Source organism: Octodon degus, unplaced genomic scaffold, assembly GCF_000260255.1.
Source record: "Octodon degus isolate 3935 unplaced genomic scaffold, OctDeg1.0 scaffold00073, whole genome shotgun sequence".
NCBI classification, from domain to species: domain Eukaryota; kingdom Metazoa; phylum Chordata; class Mammalia; order Rodentia; family Octodontidae; genus Octodon; species Octodon degus.
Window position 1 is genome coordinate 440012 of NW_004524649.1, and position 20895 is coordinate 460906.

Sequence of the window (20895 nt, forward strand, 5' to 3'; positions counted from 1 at the left end):
GCACTTTACTAATGAGCAACACATCCAGCCCTTCTCTAAATTTTACAAGATATAAAAAGATTTTTTAAAATTACAAGATATTCGTGCTAAGTTGCCTGAAACTTGCAATCCTCCTGCCTCAGCCTCCTTAGCAGCTGGGATTACAGGTGTGTGCCACCTTGCTGAACTGAGTTAGGCCTCTTTCTGCTGGCAGCTGCCCCTACCCCCAGGTGGGCAGGTCACACGGTGACCCTACCCATCCTGCCCTGGCCTTGTTGCTCCTCCCTTTCCCCTTACCTCAGAGCTCCAGCCTTCCTTGTGGAAACCAGAAATACAGTGACCCCAGGCCCTCTGTACAAGCGGTCCCCTCAGCATGAATCTTTCTCCGACAGCTTCCTCTCTTTCATTTTTCAGATTTATGTTCAAACATCCTTTGATCCACCCCTCATGCAAAATGTAAGACGTCACCCTGACCACTCCAATCTTTCTGCTTTTTAAATTAAAAAAATTTGAGACAGGGTCTCACTATGTAGTACAGGCTGTCCTTAAACTCATTATGTAGCCCAGTCTGACCTCAAACTCACAGTGACACTCCTGCCTCAGCCTTCCAAGGGCTGAGATCACAGGTGTGTGTCACCACACCAGGCTCCAGCTGCAGTCTTGATTGCTATCTCTGGACTGGTTCTGTGAGGGAGGCAGTTGGCTTCCAGGGATGGTCAGTTCTGCCTGCAGGGACACAGCCTCAGCATGGTGACCTCATCTGGGTGATCTATTCTGGATTCAGAAGTGACTGCATGTTTAAGGCAGCAGCTAGAGACGCCTTATGTGGGCTGGGGACAGCGTGTCACAAGTTGGCAATCAGATGCCTCTGAGGATCCTGAACATGGACTCAGGTCCCCTCATCTTGGTCTTGAAATTTAGGGCTCCAAACCTTGTGTTGCTAGGTTGGTTTTTGTTGTTGTTATCATTTATTTATTTATTTGGTACAGAGTCTCACTACACAATTTGGACTAGTAGTAATCCTCTTGTCTCAGCCTCCCCAGCGCTGGGATTACAGGCGTGTGCCACCGAGCCCAATTTCAGTGGCCCACACAGCATGTGGTACCAGGGATCAAACCCTGGTCCTTGTGCTTGTCAGGCAGGTGCTTAGACCACCCAGCTATCTCCCCAGCCCTTGTATTACTAGATTTATTTATTTATTTACGGAACTGGGGATTGAACTCAGACCCTTGCACTTGCCAGGGCAGCGCTTATTCCACTGAGCCATCTCCCCAGCCCTGTATTACTGGTTTTAGACACACACTCTCTTAGTGATTAACACACCCGAGTGCAGTGCTGGGCAGGGCCTGATCCAAGTTCAAGGTAATAAAGGCAAGAGACCCCAAATTGAAAGGAAAAGCTGGGTATGGTGGTGTATACCTGTAATTCTAGCACTTTCGGAGGCTGAGGCAGGAGAATAGAAGGTTCTAGCCCAATCTGGACAACAACAAAAAAAAAACAGCAACAGCATATGGTATGGGGATTGAACCTTGGTCCCCTGCAGCTGCCTATGCTTGCCTAAGCAGGCGCTTTAGACCGCTGAGCCATCTTGCCGGCCCCCAAACAAACTTTTTAAAAAGTGCTGGGGATGCAGCTCAGCGTGAGGGCCCTGGGTTCAATTCCTACTACTACAAAAATAAATAAAGAAGCTGAGGCAGGAATATCGCCATGAGCTCGAGGACAGCCTGGGCTACCTAGTGCTTTTAAGGTCAGCCTGAACTAGTAGTGAGACTCTGACTCAAAACAAAAGGAGGAGGCAGAGATGCCAGTCTCTATCCGGCTTCAGTTACCCACGGGGCATCTCCAGTCCTTGTCACAAGAGCACCCCTGAGTCGCAGGTCCTGGGTGGCTCTTTGGTGGGTGAGGTGGCTTTTCTGGGCTCTAGTTGAGAGACCCACGGCACCCGCACAGCCTGGGGTCATATGGGATCTCAGGCGGACGGAGGGGTCATAACAGGATGCCCGGCTAGAGACAATGACAGAGGAAGGGGCGGGCAGCCCCATGCGGATGAGCCCCCAGCCGACTCCGGCTCCGGCCAGGCGGCCTTGCTATTGTCAGTGAAGACAGCTGTCCCCGCCAGGAAGCTGGCCAGTGTGTGAGGCCGGGACAGGCAGTCCTCACCCAGGCAGCCCACAGCGGGCCTGGGTTTCCCTCTGTGGGCTGCACCCTTGGGTTCCCTGGACTGATTCCCCGACCCCCACCCCTGGGCACAGAGCCCCCCAGCCCCCCAGCAGCTCCCACTCGGCCCAGGGGACTCGAGGTTTTTAGAGTGACCTGGCAGAGCCAAGCAAGTGGTGAGCAGCAGAGAAGCTACGTGGAGGTCGCGCCTCAGTGGAGGGGGCCCCGCGGGCGCGGGCTGGTGAGTCTCCAAAACACTCCAGCCTCCACATCTCCTGGGCTGTAGTCACACAGGTCTCCGTTGCAGACTGAGGGTACAGAGCCCTGGGCGTGGTGCCCCGCGGCTGTCATCCCAGCGTTCAAGAGGCTGAGGCAGGAGGACTGCTGTGAGTTTGAGGCCAGCCTGGGCTACACAATGAGACCCTGTCTTAAAAACTACAACATGGGGCCAGGGAGATAGCTCAGTGGCTTAAGTGCCTGCCTGGCAAGTGCAAAGTCCTGACTTCGATCCCCAGTACCAAAAAGAAAACAAAAAGACAAACAAAACTACAACAGGGCCAGCCAGACAGTTCAGCAGGCTAAAGCACCTGCTTAGGCAGAACCCAGCAGCCGAATTTTGGATCCCGGTGCGCCATGCTGCCCCCGCCCCCGAGCAGTCTGTGACAGCGATCAAGACTGGGCATGCGTGGTGTCCCGTGCCTGTAATCCACGTGCTTGGGAGGCTGAAAACAGGAGAATCACTACAAGTCCGATCTACGGAGACCCTGTAGACTCTGTAGACCCTGTGCCAAATACATTAAAAAAAACAACTACAACAAAGAATAGAGACACACAGGTGAGACGAAGGAGCCCCCACAGCAAGAAAGCAAAAATAAAAGCAAAGCTGGGCGCCACTTTACCCTTGTAACCCCAGCTCTGGGAAGCTGAAGCTGGAGGATCTCAAGTCGGAGGCCAGCCTAAGCTACATGGTGAGGCTGTCTCTAAACATAAAAAAAAAAAAAAAAATGGTGGGGGATGGGTAGCAAGGCTTCAAACCGCGGAGGGGCAAACTGGCCGGGTTCCCAGGCCTAGAGGCAGGGCACGCCTGGGTGCCTAGTCCCACATCTGGTTTTGCATCCTTTCCCCCCACCCGTGAAGGTGACAGAAGGGGCAGCGCTGTGACTGTGATGTTCTTGGCTTCTAAGAAACGAAACCCTTCAGGAAGCTACTGGGGCACCCCTGAACCCCAAACAAACTGCAGCACCTAGCAACATACTTCCCCTTCCATAGGGCACAAGCTCACTGGTGGCCCCAGCTGGGCTGTGACGTGGGGTGGGACTATAAATAAACCGAATATAAGCAGCTGCAGGCACCGTGGCTCCAGCTTCTCTCTCCAAACTCTCAGTCCGTGGGTCACCAAGATTGTGGGGCAGCGAGGGGAGCTGGGAGGGGGATGTGCTGCTGAACAGGACAATGGCAAACGAATGTTTTGTTTTGATGAATTCTTGCTACACAGTCCATGCTGGCCTTGAACTCAGCAATCCTCCTGCCTCAGCCTCCCAAGTCCTAAAGTCAATGAAATTTTCAATGACTTTTAAAAGTTTTTTATTATTATTATTTTTGTGGCACTGGGGCTACAACCTGGTATCTCACACATGCCCAGTGCATTCTACTCCCAGCACCTGCCAATGGTTGACAACACAGGTGCTGAGACTCCACAGAAATGCTCCTATTGCCTGAGCAGTACATAAAGTGATTGGAATAGTATATAAGCGTGAAAAGGAGTGGTGGTGGGGGTGACAGGTGGTTGGGTCTCCACAATACATTCTGTGGAGGGCTTGGAGCTATGGCTCAGTGGCAGAGCAAGTGCTTCATATGACAAACTACAGCATGGATGAAAGGAAAGAAGGAGAGAAAAAAAAGGAGGGAGGGAGAGAGGTGCTGGGTGTGGTGGCACACACTTGTAATCACAGCACGTGGGGGTAGAGGCAAGAGGACTGCAACTCTGAGTCTAGCCTGGGTAACTTGGGAAGTTAGATAGACTTTGTCTCAACATAAAAAATAGGGGCCCAGAGGGCTGGTGAGATGGCTCAGTGGTCTGAAGCACCTACTTAGAACAAGCTTAGCAAATCCCAGGGACCCCGGTTCAATCCCCCAGCACCACATGCCAGCCAGCCCCGCCCCCTGGTGGGCTGAGCTGGACACACACACACACACACACACACACACACACAAATAAAATAAATAAATAATAAAAATAAATTTAAAAATAAAATAAAATAGGGCCGGGGAGATGGCTCAGTGGAATAAGCGCTTCTCTGGCAAGTGCAAGGGCCTGAGTTCAAGCCCTGGCTCCGCAAAAATAAATAAATAAATAAATAAATAAAAAAGCTCGGTATGTCGGCATGGCAGGCAAGCCCAGTGCCCATCAGTGGATGAATGCAGGAGCAAAATCTGACAAACCCACACAATGGAGTACTATTCAGCCCTGAAAGGGCAGAGGCACAAGGGCAGCTCAGCGTGGGCAAACCTTGGGAACTGCCTTAGGTGCAGCAGCCACAAGAGAGGTCTCCTGCCTGAGTCACACACTGCACTCTCTGGGCCTCCAAGCCACGGCTGCGGGTGGGCGGCTTCCAGGGCCAGGAGAGTAGGGGCCTGGTTCCTGGGCACAGGTTGCCTCTGGGGCTGGAAATGCTCTGGCACCTGGAGGGGAGAGAGGTGTACAGTGTGGTGACTGATAGGTTCTGGCCCGAGTATGAATTGCTGAATCATTATGGAGGTCATCTACTATGGCTGAAGCCCTTAAAACAACAGCTTATCTTCCCAGAGACCACCTCCCTGCTTCTTCTCCAACCGAGCCCAGGTATAATTTCCTTTCACCTTTCCTGCTGCCTCAGAGAAGACCCCAGCCAGCTCCTCAGGTGTATCTAAGCACCCCCCAAACTCCACCCCTGACAAAAGGCCATAATAGCCTCAGCTTCTCTTTGTTCCCTTTCAGAGAATCCCTTATCTTCCCCAGATTCTCTCCTTGTCCTCAAAGATAATAAAGCCCCTTTCAGACTGGGGAGATAGCTCCGTGGAATAAGTGCATGCCTGGCAAGTGCAAAGTCCTGAGTTTGATACATGGTACCACCCCCACCCCCCAAAAAAGTCTCTTTCCCTTTTTCCTTCTGCCAGTTTCTCTGTTGCAATGCCTCAAAAAAACCTATCAGTGATCATGCCAGACCTGAGATCCTGCACCTTAGCCAGACGTGGTGGGGCAGACCTGTAACCCTAGCCATTTGGGGGGCCAAGGAAGGAGGGTCACAAGGTTGAAGACAGCCTGGGTAACTTAGTGAGACCCTGTTTGAAAAGAGACACAGAAAATGAGAGGAGGAAGAGGGAGAGGAAGAGGGAGAAGGAGGGAGAGGGAGAGGGAGAGAGGAGGAGGGAGGGGGAGGGGGAGAAGAGGGGGAGGGGCAGGAGAAGGGGGAGGGGTAGGAGAAGGGGAGGAAGAGGAAGGATAAGAAGGAAAGAAGGAAGGAGGAGGAAGGAAGAAAGGGCTGGAGGTGTAACTTGGTGGTAGAGTCCTACTTAGCACAAGTGAAGCATTGGTTTGAATCCCAGGGTTTCCCAACCTCCAACAACCGTGGTAGCTCATGACAGGCCCTCAGCTAATCTTTGCATAGCTTGGAGACAAGCCTTTTCCAGGTCTAAGAGGTGTGCATGCATTCAACAAACCCACAAGCTGGGTGTTGTGGACATGATGCGGATTTTGGTGTGCCAGACCCAAAGCTCTCCCTGTGGGCCTGAAGTCCAGCAGGAGAGAAGACTATGAGCATGATAAATAAATATACTACGAAAGCCAGATGTGGTGGCACCTGTACTCCCAGCTCTGAGAGGCTGAGGCAGGAGGATCACTGTGAGTTCGAGGTCCCGGGCTACAGAGTGAGTTTAAGGCCAACCTGGACTATATAGTAAGGTCCCAACTCAAAAAAACAAACAAAGAAAAATACACCAGCGAGAATGCTTTGGTTTGCAAAGTGAGGAGGCTTAACCCAGGAAAGGGCATCTGGAAGGCTGGGAACTAAACAGTGTGTGGTGGAAGGGCTTGCTGAAGAGGGGAGACCGAAAGAAGTCAGGCAGAGAGGAGAGCCCTAGGGCTTCTGGGAGGCCGTTCCAGCCCCGGGAATGGCCGCACCGAGGTACAGCGGCGAGCTGGCCGGCTGCGGGGAAAGCCAGTGACTGGCAGTGGGGGCGCAGGGGTGGGCAGGAACCAGGGGTGGTGCTGTGCCCGCGGCACTGAGTGTTCACACCCATGTAAGGAAGCTGGGCCACAGGGCACGCGTCATGGGGAAGGCCCTGTCACAGGAGACAGACGTGGAGGCACAGAGAGGGGGCAAGCAGATGCAGGGGAGGGGGGGCACATGGCACCAAGCAGCAAGACAAGCCCCGCATGGGCTCGTGTGGCCTCCGCCTGTCCCCTGAGCTGCACAGTGGGGACACTGAGGATGGTGGCTGGATGACTCAAGACCACATGGATGGGCCTACACTCTGGGCAGGGAAACCCCAGGCCTTGCTGCCATTCACCTGGGCTGGTACAGTGGTCCTGGGATCCCTGTTTTGTCCCTCCATAGTCTCTTTGCCTTTGTCTTTGTCACTATCTCTCTGTCTCTGTCTCTGTCTCTCTTTCTCTCTCACTCAACAGGGCCTCACTATGCAGTTTGGACTCATAGTGATCCTCCTGTCTCAGCCTCCCCATTGCTTCCCCAGCTCTGGGATTACAGGCATGCACCATTGCACTGGGGTTCTAGGGCCTGCACAGCATGCCATACCAGGGATCAAACTCGGGACCTTGCGCTTGTCAGGCAGGTGTTTAGGCTGCTGAGCTACCTCCCCAGCTCATCTCTCTGTCTCGTGGGTTCGGCATGGCACACCTGGGGACCAAACCCTGGTCCTTGAGCCTACCTAAGTAGGCACTTTAGTCCGCTGAACTCTCTGGCCGGCCCTCACTCTTCTTTGAAAGGCAGCCACCCCTTTGGTGCCATTAATCTCCTCTACTTCTCCATCCCAAAGTCCCGGCCTTCCCCTTTCTTGCTTGTGTGCACGGTTCCGTCTGCCTCCCTGCACCGCCTGCAGTCCCAGCCACAGCGCTTGGGCTTCAGCCGTGCCAGGTACACAGCTGGTGCCCAGTAATGGCAGGACAGCAAGCAGCACAACTCTATCCACACACCATTCATTCAACCACCCAGGTATCTCCTCCCATCTACTTCTCCTTTACTGGGGTCCTGGGGAGCTATATCCAGCCCCCATCACATTTTTCTTTCCTTTTAAAAAACTTTTAGAAAGAAGTTGATGCAGGAGAATCGCCACAAATTCAAGGCCAGCCTGGGTTGCATGGTGACATCTTGTCTCAAAAATGAATTAAAAAGAAAGAAAAGACCATGGAGAGGCTGGGGAGATAGCTCAGTGGTCTAAGCGCCTGCCTGGCAAGCATAGGGACCTAGGTTCAATCCCTGGTACCGCATGCCATGCCTGCCCCAAAACTGTGCACACCTGTAATCCCAGTGCTGGGGAAGCTGAAACAAGAGGATCACTACAAGTCAGAGCTGCATAGTGAGACCCTGTGATAAATAAATAAATAATATATTTTTTAAGAAATGAAAAAGACCACAAAAAATGGAAAAGCAGGAAAAACCTATTTCCTGGAGCTGCCCAATGGTGGCAATGGGATGGGCAGCAAGTGTCACTTTTGGTGCACACAGCCAGCCACACTACCTTGGTGCAGAGTGTCCTACCCTGGAGTTGGCATAGAGCAGGAGCACTGCTTTTTCTGCGTGTCAAGGAAGGGATTTTTTTTTTTTTTCTTTGTGGAGCGGGGGATTGAACTCAGGCCATTGTGCTTGCCAGGAAAGCGCTTATTCAACTGAGCTATCTCCCCAGCCCCAGGGAAGGGACATTTTAAAAGTATTGCCCGTCGCCCAGCAGCGTGGATGGGGATTTCTGTGGGCGTGGCCGTTGGTTGAGTTGAAATTTTTGGGGGTAGCACTCTGAGGGATATGTCGACCATGACAGCCTCTTGCCCCCAGTTCTGCCCTGCTGAGCTCTCAGTCCTGGGGCTGCTGGGGCTACCCAGGGTCCATGAGGCCGGGGGGCCTGTGTTGGCCACAAAAGTGGCAGCCACTCCTCCTCCAACACAGTCGTTAGATTCCCAGGCCGACAAAAGGCCTTGGGCAGAGGAAGTACTCGCTATCTAGTCACAAGGGCAGGGGAGGTCAAAACCCCCATGGAGATAAGGTCTGTTAGGATGACAACTATCAGCAACACAGAAACAACAACCCGGGGCGGGGTGGCGGAAAAACTGGACACATCACTCACTGTCAGTAGGAGGGGAAAATGACAGTCACTGTGGAAAATGGCACGGAGATTCCTAAGACTTTTTTTTTTTAATATGGCCTTGATATGTAGTCCAGGTTGACCTTGACCTTGCCACCCTCCTGCCTCAGCCTCCAGGGTGAGGGCATACAGGTATGTCTGATGGGCTTCAGACATCCTACTTCTGGGAATAGACCCCAAAGAAGTGTGAACTGGGTCTCAAAGAAACCTCTGTTCCCTCACGTTCCTGTTCTCCACCACAGGCCAAAGCTGGAAGCGGCCCAGGCGGCCTCAGTGGATGCAGTAATAAACACAACAGACCCATCACACAATGGCTTATTATTGAGCCTTCAAAAGGAAGGAAATTCTGACATATGCTGCAAGATGGGTGAAGCTTGAGGGTGTTCTGCTAAATGGCAAAGGCCAGCCACAAGCCAGGGGCACATGTATCATGGCAGGTACTCGAGAAACCGAGGCAGGAGGATTGCAAGTCGTGGCCTAAACTCAGCAACTGAGCAAGACCCTGACTCAAAATAAATAAAAAGGGCTGGGGCTGTAGCTCAGTGAGAAGGCCCTGGGTCCAATCTCTAGCACCACAAACACACACAAAGAAAAGTACATGAAGTAGTGCCATTTACATGCAGTCACTGAGCTACAGTAGTCTGATTGATAGAAACAGAAAGTACAAGGGTGGCAGCTGAGGCTGGGAAGGGGCCTGTGAAGAGTGTTTAATGGGGACAGTGTTTCTGTTTTGCAAGCTGAAAACGCTCCGGACGTTGGTGGTACAGCAGTGTAAAAATTTCTCACTCCTGAGCTGTGCTGCTCCAAGTTGTTAAGATGGTTTATTTTATGTCACTTTTTAAAACCACAATTAAAACTAAAAATGAAAAAAGGAAGGAAATTCTGACACATGCTATAGCTTGGATGAACCTAGAAAACAGCACATTCCGTGGAGTAAGCCAGCTCCAAAAAGACCAGGGCCACAGGCAGCTGGTGCCCTCACAGCCACACTAAGCGGCCCCGGGGCCCAGGCTCCATGGGGTGGTGCGCTCCATGGGGGCTGGTTCTGTGTCAGAATTGAAAAACAACAACAGCAACAACAACAACAAAAAAGTTAAGAAGCCAAGGTGATAGCTCACTCCTGGCAACTTGGGAGGCTGAGGCGGGAAGATCACAAGTATGAGCCCAGCCCGGGCGACTTTGTAAGACCTTGTCTCAAAAACTCAAAAGGGCTGGGTGTCGCTCAGTAGTAGTGCTCTTCCCGCATTCAGTCCCTGCCAAAACAATAACAACCATGAAGACAAAAAGTTAAGATGATCAATTTTTCTGTTTGTATAGTTTACAATTTAAACAACAACAACAACAAAATCCCAGGCAAGGGGCTGGGTAGGACTGAGGCTGGAGGCCACCTGTGTTTTTACAGTCAGGTGGTGCGCAGTCAATACCTATTACTCCCGGAAGCCTTTTCTATCCAGCTGCCGACATCAGGCGGCCTCCCCAACCTCCTTCAGTACGCTGTTACAGCCCCATAAACTTCGCTGACATTCTGGTGTCCTCCATCCAGGCGGATGGAAAGCAGGCACTACCCCACCCATCTGTCTGGCCACGTGACTTGCTTCAACCAATGAAATGCGAGGCTTGAGCCAAGTCTCTTGTGCCCCACCCACTCGTGTAGCCATGTGACCAACTTTGACCAATAAAAGAGAAGCAGGTCTGCCCCTGTTTCCCAGCTGGAAAAGCCTTAAAAACAGGTGCAAATCATGCTGTATTTTCTTTTCCTTCGGCCAGCTGTGTGCAAGATGGTGGCTGAATGAGAAGTAGAACTAATGATATCTGAAGTCCTGGAGATTCAGGGTCCCTTTCTCACTACAGCAGAGTGCTTCGAAGGGGGACCCTGGGTGTCCCCCTTCCACTTTGATGGTCTCACACTGCGAACCTTGGCTTCATCTGGGACACAGTGAGCATGCAGGGGCACCAGCACACAGATAAATGTGATTTTAAGGCCTTCTGTTTGTTTGGGCTTTTTTTAGTTTTTTGGGTTTTACCCCTGTATTTTAGGGACGGATCTACAGGGTCTCACTACTAGATCAGACTCGTAGTGATCCGCCTGTTTACAGCCTCCCAAGTGTTGGGATTACAGGCAGGTACCACCACGCCCAGTCTCAATTGCTGTCTCAGCGCGCCCGCGGGGGCGGGGCCGGGCCGGCGCGGCTGGCCAGGGATCTCCTGTGTCTGTTTACAGGCTCTTTAATTGGCTGAGCTATTTGGCCTTTTATTTTATTTTTTATTTATTATTATTATTTTTTGATACAGGGTCTCACTATGTAGCCCAGGCTGATCTCAAACTATGGCAATCCTCCTGCTTCAGCTTCCCGAGTGTACCAGCATACCCACGAGGCTGTCTTTTTTAAAACTCAAAATTAATGCAAAAATTCCATGCTGAATAAAACAGCATTTGAAATAAAGACAAGCTCAATAAGAGGGCTGTGTGGAGACACAGTGGAGCCTCAGGCAATGGGAAAAATTCAATCTTTGTACTTAATTCTCTTTGCTTGGTCCCGCCCCTGGTAAACACTCATGAAAGCCCGCCTAGGGCTTTCTGCTGTGGCGTTCCTGCTGGCCTGAATTCCAGGGAAAAAGAAAAAAGCAAAAAAACAAAAACAACCAAGAAAACAACCCTGGGAATGACCCTCAGTCCATCCTTTTATTTATTTATTTATTTATTTTTCAGCACTGGGGATGAAACCCAGAGACTGTTGAGATAAACCCTCAGGCGTTTTATAGATTTGTTTTTGTTTATTGCTTTGTTTTGTTTTGTTTTAACTGGGTCTCACTATGTAGCTCAGGCTGGTCTGGAACTCATTTTGTAGCCCAGGCTGGCCTCCAGTCTGCACTGATCCTCTTGCCTCAGCCGCTTGAGTGCTGGGATTACAGGAGTGAGTCACCATACCTGGTTTAGATATTAAACATCTGCCTCAAATAGCTCAGCAGATTAAAGCACCTGCAAGCAGGTGAAAGGGCCAGGGGTTTGATCCCTGGGTCTGCCATGCCGGCCCTGCCCCTGGGTCGTGCTGAGACAGCTGCAAGTGAGACTTGGCGTGGTGGTGCCGGCCTGTAATCCCAGCTCTTGGGAGGCTGTAAACAGGCGGATCACTACCAGTCCAATCTAGTAGTGAGGTCCTGAACACCCTGTAGGCCCTTCCCTAAAATACAAAAAAATTAAAAAAAAAAAAAAAAAAGCATCCACCTACCTCCCAGAAAACGTGTGTAAACTGAGGTGGGGTGGAGAGCTATGCTGGGATCAGCCTTGAGATAAGAGCTTAGGACTTCCCAGGGCATGAAGATTGCACATCAGAGCTGGCGCATGCACCCAGGACAATAGCTACTGCCTCAGCTGTGTCATGCAGATCACTCTTTCTGCAGATCTCTCTGCACACTGCAGAGGTGCCACTGTGCCTCCTACCTAGCCCAGCTCACAGAACTCGCCCACTTCCTGCCTTTCTCAGCCACCCATCCTCAAGCCACTTCCTTCTTCATGAAAATAAAACCCAGGTTCAGGCCAGGGTCCAGGCCTTTGTTCAGGATAGCAGTCACTGTAGTGGGATTTAGGAGCCTTTGGCTCCCCACAACTACAGATATGCCTGTCTTGCACTGGAAATGCCAGATTGGGATTAACTCACTAGGATTCCAGTAACTTTTCCATGAGATTACAGTTATAATTGGGGGAAGCCAGCCAAAGGATATCTACAATCACCTTTTCCCAGCATGGCAAAAATTGTGAGCCTCAATTCCTTTGTCATTTCTGGTCTGGCCTAGATATAATAGATTTGTTATCTATTGATGTGTTACAAATTAAACCTGATACTGGGGGGAGGGACGAGACAGGGTCTAACTGCGTAGCCCAGGCTGGTCTCCTCACGCTCCAGATCCTTCTGCCTCCACCTTCAGAGCGCTGGGAGTGCAGGCATGTACCAGGCTTCTCTGCACATAGGGGTTTGAGATAGTCGCACGTCACTTGGAGAAATGAGTCACTGGGGAGTTTGGCATTTCTCAACATCCTGCAGGTACTTTTCACGGAACAGACGAAGGGGCAACGGCTCCATGTGGCCTCTTGATGCAATCTAGAGATGCAAGAGGCACAAGATGCCGAGCGGCTGCTGCTGAACAGCTCGAACAGCTCGCAGCGTGTGTCCTAGCAACCTTGGATGTAAGGAGGTGTGCCTGGTGAAAAGCATCAGATAAGCCAGTGCAGAGGGCGCTTACCAGGCTGAGGCAGTAAGACTGCCTGAGTTCAAGGCCAGACTGAACTACGTAGTGAGATCTTGTCTCAAAAAAAAATTTTTTTTTTTTGGTGGCCAGCTCAGCCCACCCTGGGGGCGGGGCCTGTGGTGCTGGAGCTTGAACCTCGGGCCCTGTGCACTTGCCTAAACTTGCCTAAGCAGGCGCTTTAGACCACTGAGCTATCTCTATCTCGCCAACCTCTCAATTTTTTTTTTTTTTTAAATATGTTGGGGCCGGGAGGATAGTTCAGTAGAATAAGCGCTTGCCTGGCAAGTGCAAGAGCCTGAGTTCAATCCCCAGTTCCGCCAAAAAAAAAAAAAAAAAAAAAAAAAAAAAAGAGAAAACCGTTTTTAGTGTTTTGGGTGTCTGCAAATCAAAACCTCTCAATTTTTTTTTTTTTTTTTTTTTTTTTTTTTTTTTTTTTTTTTTTTTTTGGTGGAACAGGGGATTGAACTCAGGACCTTGAGCTTGCCAGGCTTACACCGCTGAGCTATCTCCCCAGCCCTGCACCTGATAATTATGTGTGCTACACTTATTTATTTATATTTAGGACAGGGTTATAGGGTATACAGAGTCTCACTGTGTAGATTGGACTCTTCGTGATTCTCCTGTGTACAGCCTTCCAAGTGCTGGGATTACAGATGTGTGCCACCATACCCAGTCTCAATCCCCATCTCAGTGCACCCCAGGGGCGGGGCTGGCATGGCAGGCCAGGAGATCCAACTCCCGGCCCCTGTGTCTGCCTAAGCAGGTGCTTTAATCTGTTGAGCTATTTGTCCGGCCTGTTTTTGTTTGGTTTTGAAAGACGATCTCACTGTGTAACCTAGGCTGGGCTTACACTTGTGATCCTCCTGCCTCAGCCTCCCAGAGTGCGGGGATTACAGGTATTTGCCACCCTGTTACGCTTGTCTACAAATGGCAACACAGTGCATTTGTTTATCCTGGCACCACTGCAAACACATAAAGAGGAATCGCTGGGCTGTGATGGTTGCCATAGCTACGATGTTCATCTTGGAGAACTGCTGTCCTCTACGTGGTCCCCTGTTGCCCCCCACACCTTCACTCTGAATGTGACTGTGCACATGGACTGGGGTGAGCTCACAGCCTCCGGGCAGCAGGAAATGGGGGTGGCTGAGTGCCCTGCTTTAGAGCCTTGCTCAGGGTAGTCCAGGTGTCAGTGGAAGGTCAACTGAGGTTTTGATTTTGGTTTTGGTTTTTTGAGACAGGGACTCTCTATATGTAGCCCAGGCTGGCCTTGAAGTCATGGTGATCCTCCTGCCTCAGCCTCCCCAGTGCTGGGATTTCAGGTATGTGCCACCAGGCCCTCCATTGGGGAGGTTATCAGGGACCCACTTCCAGGCTTCCACATGTGGCATTCGGATTCAGCTCCTTACAGGCTGATGTTTAGAAGCCACCTGGGTTCTGTGTCACACGGTCCTGCCCATGGGACAACTCATAATTTAGCATTGGTGAAGGAGAGAGACAGAGACAGAGAGACAGGATGGGGTGGGTGGTGGTGGTGGGAGGAGGCAGAAGCCCTGATCTTTCATGCCCTAATCTCAGAAGCGGACACCCTTGACTTGGTCAAAGTCACTGGATCTGGTCCACCCTGCAGGAGAGAGGACGGGAGGGTTGCCCGGAAGTGGGGATCGTGGGAGAGTTAGCTATGACAAAGGCCTCACATCTGGGATTTGTTTTTCTTTTTGCCATACTGGGACTGAACCCAGGGCCTGCACACTGAGCTGCACCCTCAGCCCTTTTTTGTTTAAAAATTTGACACAAGGTCTTGTTGAGTCTCTAAGTTACTCAGGCTGAGTTGGAACTTGCGATCTTACTACCTCAGCCTCCTAGAACGCTGGGAGTTGAGCCGGACACCACTATGGTCCTCATGGGAACACAAATCCTTTCCGTTCCAGGCTCGGGAGACCCTGGACTGAGGTATTAATGAGCACCTAGAAGTTTCTGTACGCGCTGCACTGTCACTTCTCAGTGGCTCTCTCTGTGGATTAAGCAGACTTTCCTGGAAGGAGGAGGGGACTGAGAATTCCCATATGGTGCAGGAAGGGACAAAGCCACAGAGCCCAGTGGCCAGAGACACTGGGGCGCTGGGACCCACTGGCTCCTCTGTGGTGGACTGGAGGAGGCTGGGGCAGGCGTGGGCGGAGAGGCTGCAGGAGGAAGTGGGGGAGGGCGCTGGAGGCAGGATGGCCTGTGCGGGCTGGGGTGGACTGCACAGCGGGGGCCGCGAGGCCGCTGGGGATGCGGCTTGCCCCCTGCCCCAGGACGAAAGCGCCCGGACTTTTCCACATTAGGAGCACAGGCGCTGCTACCCGATGAGCTCAGGACAAAGGAATCAGCAGCACATGGACGGTTCCCCAGGGAGGAGGCTTGGAAACAGCCAAGCGGAGGACAAAAGCAGAGGGTCCTGGGCCGCAGCGGGAGGTGGGTGGGCTAGGGCAGCTCCTGGAACCTCTGGAGCCTCAGTTTCCTCCCTATTGGCCCTGATGCTCAGGAAAAATTTCTTGTAGGCCAGGCCTGTTGGCACACGCCTGTCATTTCAGCTACTGGGGAGGCTGAGGCAGGAGGATTTAAGGCCAGACTGGGCATCTCAGGGTGAAGTTCAGTGCTCCACAGAGAAAAATAAAAGAATGAAAGACATGGAGGGGAGGCCTGGCCAGATGGCTCAGCAGATTAAAGCACCTGCTTAGGCAGATCCAGGGACCAGGTTCCATCTCCTGTGTGCTGTATTGGCCCTGCCCCAGGGGATGCACTGAGACAGCATTTGAGACTGGGCGTGGTGGTCCATGCCTGTAATCCCAGTGCTTGGGAGGTTGGAAACAGGAGGAACACTACAAATCCAATCTGTGTAGTAAGACCCTGTAGACCCTGTACTGAATACATTGAAAAAAAAAGAAAGAAAAGATAAAAAGAAATGGGGGGGGGGGCTGGAGAGATGGCTCAGTGGTCTAAAGCACCTACTTGGAACAAGCTCGGCAAAGCACAGGGACCGCGGTTCGATCCTCCAGCACCACATGCCAGCCAGCCGCGTCCCCTGGTGTGCTGAGCTGGCCACACACACACAATAAATAAATGTTAAAAAAAAAAAAAAAAAAAAAAAAAAAAAAAAAGAAATGGTGGGGGACTGCAGTATGCCTCAGTGAGAGTACTTGCTGGCTTTGAACTCAGATATCCTTTTGCCTCAGCCTCCTAAACTCTGGGATTATAGGTGTGCCTCACCATGCTGAGCTTTCATCTAGAATTTATGTACTTCCATCCCCTCTACCTGGTCCAGACCCATCACGTCCCTCTTGGATCAGTGTTGTCCCTTTCGCCCTGGTCTTCGGCCTCTTATCCCATGATTCAGTCATCCCTCCTCTGCTCAAGAGCACTCCATGGCTCCCACTTACTCCACACAAAAACCAAAGCCCTTTGAGGGCCCTGTGCCCCATCCTGTCACCTCCCTGCCTGCTCTCCCTCATGCACCCCAACAGCCCCACAGCAGCCCCACAGCTCCAGGCATGTTGTACCCAAGGTAGGAAGTTTATACTTGCTGCCCGATCCCTCATGGTTTCCTTCTGCCGCAAACTTCACCCACCCCTCACTGAAAACTACTCCACCCTTTGCTGTTTTCTTAACAGGATCTCAAATTGAATATCAGTAAATCTGACTGCTAGATCTTTATTTTGTCTTTTTGGCAGAACCTGGGGTTGAACTCAGTCCCTTGTGCTTGCCAGGCAAGTGCTTATTCTACTGTGCCATCTCCCCGGCTGACTGCTGGATCTTGTTTCCTGTCTTCTTAATCTTGCTCCCGGTTGCTGCCTGGGTGGAGACCTTTGTCTGTGGCCCCTGTGGCCCTGGACTCAGTCACCTGGACGGTGGGGACCTTGCCTGTGAGCGCTGCAGCCGCAGTCAGCGCAGCCTTAGCCTGGTTTGCACAGCGTGCAGCCTGCCATCCTCACCAGCTGAGTCTCGGGGGGCACTGAGCTGTGCAGCCCCCTACCCAGCAGCTGAAAAGCCTTCTCCCCAAAGTCCATCCTCTGCAGTCTTTCCTCCACCTCAGGCCATCCTCTGTTGGCTTCCTGTCCCAGCCGCCTGCCTTTTCTGGCAACATCACAGCAATGGAATCTTAGTACACAGAATACTTTGGGTCTGGCTTCTTTCACCCAGCTTCTGTTTTTTGCAATACTGAGGATTAAACTTAAGGAGTGCTAAGCTGTGTCCCCAGTGACTTTATCATGATTTCAAGACAGAGTCTCGCTAAATTGCCCAGGCGGGCCTCAAACTGAAGATCGTCCTGCCTCAGCCTCGCAGGTAGCTGGGATTATAGATGTGTCACTGTACCTAGTTTACTCCATATCTTTTTGAGATTTTTCTATGTTACTGAATTTGTCACTTGTTTCCTTTTTTCCTGCTTTCCTTTCTTTCTTCCTCCCTCCCTCCTTTCTTGCAGCTCTAGGGATCAAAACCTGAGGTCTCAGGATGGAGCGGTAACCCGGTCCTTTCTGTTTCCTCCCCCTCCTCCCCTCCTCCCCCTCTTTTAAAAAAATATTTTATTATTATTTTTTTTACATTTAGTGTGTGTGTGTGTGTGTGTGTGTGTGTATGTGTGTGGCCAGCTCAGCCCACCTGGGGGGCGGGGCTGGCTGGCATGTGGTGCTGAGGGATCGAACCGAGGTCCCTATGCTTTGCCAAGCTTGTTCCAAGTAGGTGCTTTAGACCACTGAGCCATCTCACCAGCCCTCCTCCATCTTTTTGACACAGGGTCTTGTTGCTCTGTAATTCAGGCTGGCCTTGAGCTCACTTTGTAGCCCAGACTGGTCTCAAACACACTACAGTGCTGCTGCCTCATCCTCTCACGTGCTGGGATTACAGGCCTATACCCCATGCCTGGTTTATTATTATTCCTTTGAGACAAGGTCTCACTGAATTGCTAAATTGTCCAGGATGGGCTACTTCCGATCCTCCTGCCTCAGCCTCCCAGTGAGCAGCTCCACCCCAGACTTAGTTTTTGCTGAGTGATATGCCTCATTTCGCTCATTTGTCTCCAAAGCAGCCTCTCCTGGTGCTTTCAATTTACATTTCTCTACCAACTAGTGATGCAGAGTGTCTTTCCTTGTCCTTATTTTTATTTATTCATTCACGTACTTAGTTTTATTCTTTTTTTAGACAGAGTCTCACTGTGTAGCCTAGGTTGGCCTTGAGCTCAGGAGTCCTCCTGTCTCAGCCTCCCGGGTGCTGGGATTCTAGGTGTGTGCCACCATGTGTGTCCAGCTACTTGTTCCTATTTGCCATCCACATACCCTCTTTGGCAAAGCACCTGGTGAAATCTTTTGCCCATTTAAATTCTTTCTGTCCTGTTACTGAGTTCTACATATATTCTTTTTTTGCAGAACCAGGGATTGAACTCAGGACCGTGCGCTTGCCAGGGAAGTGCTTATTCTACTGAGCCATCTCCCCGGCTCCACTACATATATTCTTATAAGAAAGCATTCTTATTGTCAAAGTTTTTCAAATATGCATTCTGGCTCCAATTCTTCCTTTCAGATACTCGCTCTGCAAACGTTGCCCATGTTCTGTGACTGCCTTCATTTTTCTAGGAAAATTGAGGGGATTTTTCTGTTTTTGTTGTTTCCTTTTTTACTTTTTAGTAGGGGACTGAATCCAGGATCTTCAGCAATATCCCTGTACCAAGTACATTAAAAAAAAAAAAAAATTAAAAGAGGGCCAGGGATTGAACCTCGATTCCTGTGCTTGCCTAAACAGGTGCTTAGTCCACTGAGCTATCTCTCCAAACCTTTGTCTTTAAAAAATTTTATTTGATAGGGCCTCACTTAGTCACTAGTTGGCCAAGCTGTTCTCAAACTCGCGATCCTCCTGCTTCAGCCTACCAAAGAGCTAAAATGACAGGCTTGAGCCATTGCACCTGGCAAAAATATCCCCTTTAACCAGGGAATGGTGTTGCTCATCTCTCTTCTCAGCACTCTGGAAGGCTGAGGCAGGAGAATCACAAATTTGAATCCAATCTGAGGAATTCAGTGAGTTAGACCTTGTCTCAAAATAAGAAAATACAAAAAGGGGTGGAGATACAGCTCAGAGGCGAGCGCTTGCCTAGCATACAGAAACGTTGGGTTCCATCTCCAGCAATGAAAAAACGGAAAACAAAAAAGAAGAAGAGAAAGGAAAAGGTGTGTGTGGAGGGCGTGTCTGTTCCAGGCAGAGGAAGCCCTGGCTCTGACCTCTCCTGCCTGCAGGTCCCACCCACAGGGTCAGGGCACAGGGACCGGGCGCCATCAGCGGGCAAACAGGAAGCCACCGCACCCTCTCACAGCCACCGTCCAACTCCAGTGCCCTATCAGGCTCACAGTCCACAGCTCTGCCCCTTGGTGGCCTTGGTTGGCTTAGGGCTGGACCAGGACCATGACACCCAAGTAGCACTGGCACTTCCAGAGGTCTGGCCTCCCTGGCATCCTCAGGGCTCTGACCTTGGGTGACCCCCGCTCCCCTCCCCAGCTTCACCCCTTCTCACCAATCTGGAGAGGCCAAAGTAGTCACCTGCTGCACAGGGTGCCTCCCCATCCCTCACCAGCTGTAATGGAAGGCTAGCCACGCCTGTCCCCTTGAGCGTGGGAAAAGGCAAAAAAAAAGCCTAACTGCAGGGGAAGTAAGGGAACCATAAATGGGAAGTCCTTAGTCAGCGTGAAGGGTAAATTCATTTACAAATAAAATCTCAGCTTGACAGCTAGGACTACAGGCATGCGGCAAATTCATTTAAACTTTTAGCTCTCTGGGCTGGGGATGTAGCTGAGTGGGAGAGCTTGTTATGACTTGCCCTAGCGTGTCAGCCCTGTCTTGTAGGCAGCCAGAACAGGGTCACCTACACAGCAGAAGCGCAGTACATCTAGGCTGGATGAACTGTCGCTTTCTCCGCCATCTTTCCTTTATTCCCACCACTGCGTGAGGTCATATGACCCGCTCGTGGCCTGTGATTGGCTCCTCCGCAACACATGCTCCCAGTTTGTCCAATGAGAGGTCCCTGGGATTCTCTGCGTGGACCTCCGCGGTCTTGGTGTCCCAGGAGCACAGGCCCTCCTGAGAACGTGGCTTTAGAGGAAAGTTTGGTGGACAGAGGAGATGGTTGCTTCAGCTTCCAGGTCTAGCTGTGCCCCGAAGCTGACATACCTTAAACTTTTCCATTGGAGAGGCCAAGAAATTCTTTTATTTTTCCCTCAAGCCAGTTTGGTTTAGATTTTCACTTGCAACTGAAACAGCCTGGGTCTGTTTTCCCTCCTTAAAATTTTATTTCAGCTGTACTGGGGATTGAACTAAGTGTGGATCCCCAACCCATCTTTTAGGTTTTGAGATAGGGTCCTGCTGTGTCCAGGCTGGCCTCAAATTTGCCATCGTCCTGCCTCAGCTTTCCAGAGAGCTGGAGTGACAAATGTTCATCCCCCCTCCCCCGTTTTTTTGTTTTCCTAGTAGTCCTGGGATTGTACTGAGGAGTACTGTCACTGATCCGCATCTCTGTTCCTCTTTCAAGTTTTTATTTTGAGACAGGATCTCCATAAGTTGCCCAGGCTGAGCTCAAACTTTCAATCCTTCTGCCACATCCTCCTGAATAGCTGAGATGACAGGGGAGCACCCTCAAGCCTGATGTCCCCTCCTTTTATGGGCTTCATGCATCCTGGCCTGAACTGTCACCATCGTCTGCCTGAGCGCTGACCCAAAACCATGGTTTTTATTTTCCCACAAGACAATCTAGGCCCTTGGCTCCCCCTTCGCCTCTCCTGCCTGGGTCTGCATCCTCTGGATCTGCCAGTGCAGGTGTGAGTTTCTGCTACCCCACAGGCGGGGGGGCTTGCGTTCTTGGTACAGGGCTTTGCCTTGCCGGGGTGCATGCTCTTATGTTCTAGGGACAAGAACAGTCACCTGCACTTCAGTGTCACGTGACCCTCAGAGACCCTCCCTGCTGTGGCTCCCTGCCTCCTGCCCCCGAGCTATGCCAGAGACCCCAAATCTACCCCCTTCCTGGGGAAGGTGTTTTTGACTCAGCCTGTGATCCCTGCCCTCCAGCCAGGACCCAGCACTTTAGAAGAACGCTGTCACTGTCCCACTTTACAGCCAAAGGAAACAGCCTTATGTCACACA